The 2,490-nt window shown below is 29.9% G+C and overlaps 1 pseudogene; it reads right to left on the minus strand.

The window, feature by feature from the left end:
- The window catches only part of LOC119644987, a 2,374-nt pseudogene extending 965 nt beyond the window's left edge, over positions 1-1,409 (minus strand).
- Positions 1,410-2,490: the final 1,081 nt, after the last annotated feature.

The raw sequence follows: 2,490 nt of genomic DNA on the forward strand, positions 1-2,490 counted from the left end.
AAGTTAAATTTGACGATGTTGAGATTTCAATGAGCTGACCAAGCAATCTTGCACAGATTCTAGCGACTTAAATTGTTACAATGTGAAAATAACTTAGTCCAAACCCCTTTTGACAAAAATAAAAGATTATTTGGATTAAAAATTTATCTTTTGTTGCGATGTCACAAAAAAGTGATTGCAAATTTGCTTTTTATATGCTCAAAATCATCCGAAAAAAGACCAAATAAATTACACAAAGAACGCGATACAGCTTAAACCAGCACATTCAGATGTGACCAAATTCATACACGCTTTTCCGCTTGTCAACAAATACAAACTCGTTTTTTCAATATTTTAAAAAAATATTTCTATTCCCGGCAAAATACCTGCAAAAAGTTTATATATTAAAGCTAATAATTAAAGGTCTTTGAAAAAACCAAATATTAGATATCTTAAAAATTATAGGTATAAAACTTAGTATAAATGTGCATAGGGACAATCAAGGAGGTGTGTGTGTATGTGCGATGGTAAATCTTAAAAAATCATTTATGTAAATGTGAAAATATACTTTTTCACGTAGAGGGCATGATTTGAAGACGTAATGATAATGGTCGTAGGCATCTACAATTGTAAGGCATGATTTATATGTATTCGATGTCGGATGCGCACTTGATTCGAGCGATCTTTTTGTTAGTACAGTTTTGTGAATTTATATGAGTCGGCTGTTGTAAACTCACTACTCGATACTCGATAATCGACAGATTTACAACCAACAAGCAGAATAGTTTTCTGAATTTAGCTGTTGTTTTTCATTTTTGCATATTAATATAACGATCAAATTAAAAGTAAAAAACAAATATTTCAATCTTTTTTCTCAACAAAGTACCCAATTATAAATAATAATTCACAAGTCATCCTTACGAATGCGATAAGTTTTTTATCGCTTCGTATGATTTCGACAACAGCGTCTGCGGGTCGTACAATTCATAAACCAATCAAAATAATCGAGTAATTGGCCAATAAAGAAACTGCCTAATATGCTGACTTTTAATAAACCTATGCCATAATAGCCCAAATATCCAAACCAAACGCGCCCATAAATACGGAAAGTAACAGAATGGTATCCAAATGATAGCCATTACTAAAATTATAAAGGTGTATTCTTCGTTTAAAAGATATTAGAAAAAACGTACGGCCATTTACATGGCATATCATTTGGTAGTATAACATTCAATATTTCAGCTGCGACGCACCAAACTAAAATGACATTGGTAATATTTGACATTTTTTTGAGACATAAAGATTGCAGTTCACCACCTTTAGCAATTGCAGATCTATCACATCCTACGTACGTCAGTTTTCTGATCAATTTGATTTTTACTAGGATGCGAACATAAATATTGACCCATTAATAAATTTGAAGAGTCATATTCTTTTCCTTTTTATTATGTTTTTATTATTCTTATTATTATTTGCTATTATCTCCTTTTAAAAATACCTTCCAAAAAATCCATATGAATGCACTTACGCGTAATTCCTTCGATTTCTTCAGCAACTACATAATATATAGTTTAATCTACTTTCAACTTTTTACGAGCAGAAAATCGTAACATTAAACATTGCTTAGGATATGAACTCTTTTAGCTAGTTGGGTGTCAAGTTGCGTAAACAATTGGCTACAAGTATTGAACTTGGATTGGCACACAAAGAATTGGGAGTTCATTATAATTCCTCTGGAAACGATCTTTTCAAGTTTATTAAATTCATTTGGTCATTTTAATCGTTATCTATTTAAAGTTGCAAAGTTTTGACAAAACTTTAGTGATTTTGGCGGATTTTGGCTTGTTACTTATTACGTATTATTTATTGCTTATTCCTTATTATTTTTCACTTATTACTTATTATTTACTATTAACTATTATTATTGACTTACTACTATTTACCTACCTATTACTCATTACTTTTTACTTCTCCATTATTTATTATTATTACGTTCACATATCAATGAAAATGCTTATGATTTATGACGCCAGATTACGACTGATTTTTATTGGTTCTGGCTAATTTTGACTTATTTATTTACTTTTAATCTTCGGATATGTAGATGAGTATGCTTCCATGTACACATATCTTTCAAATGAAGACACACCACAACAATATGTTGTATAGATAGCATGTACAATAATAACAAAAGCAGCACAATAATTACAATTGATGGTTTTAATCTTCCCGATATCTCCTTGTTAGTCTTATGATAATGAATTTCATTACTTTGTTTCATTAATGTGTATATTCGTACTCAATAATTTCCGTAAACAAATTCCATACAACTGAGAAAATACAAATTGTATACAATTGAGAATGTTTGAATAAATTTCTTTACATGTATTGTGTGACTTTAGAGAATAAGCGTATACAATTATCAAGAATTTTGCATGTATTGTGGGACTTTAGAGAATAAGCACATATTCGTTCTCAATAATTTTGCATTTATTGTGCCGCTTTAGAGAA

The sequence above is a fragment of the Glossina fuscipes genome, unplaced genomic scaffold (genome assembly GCF_014805625.2).
Source record: "Glossina fuscipes isolate IAEA_lab_2018 unplaced genomic scaffold, Yale_Gfus_2 1, whole genome shotgun sequence".
Taxonomy (NCBI): domain Eukaryota; kingdom Metazoa; phylum Arthropoda; class Insecta; order Diptera; family Glossinidae; genus Glossina; species Glossina fuscipes.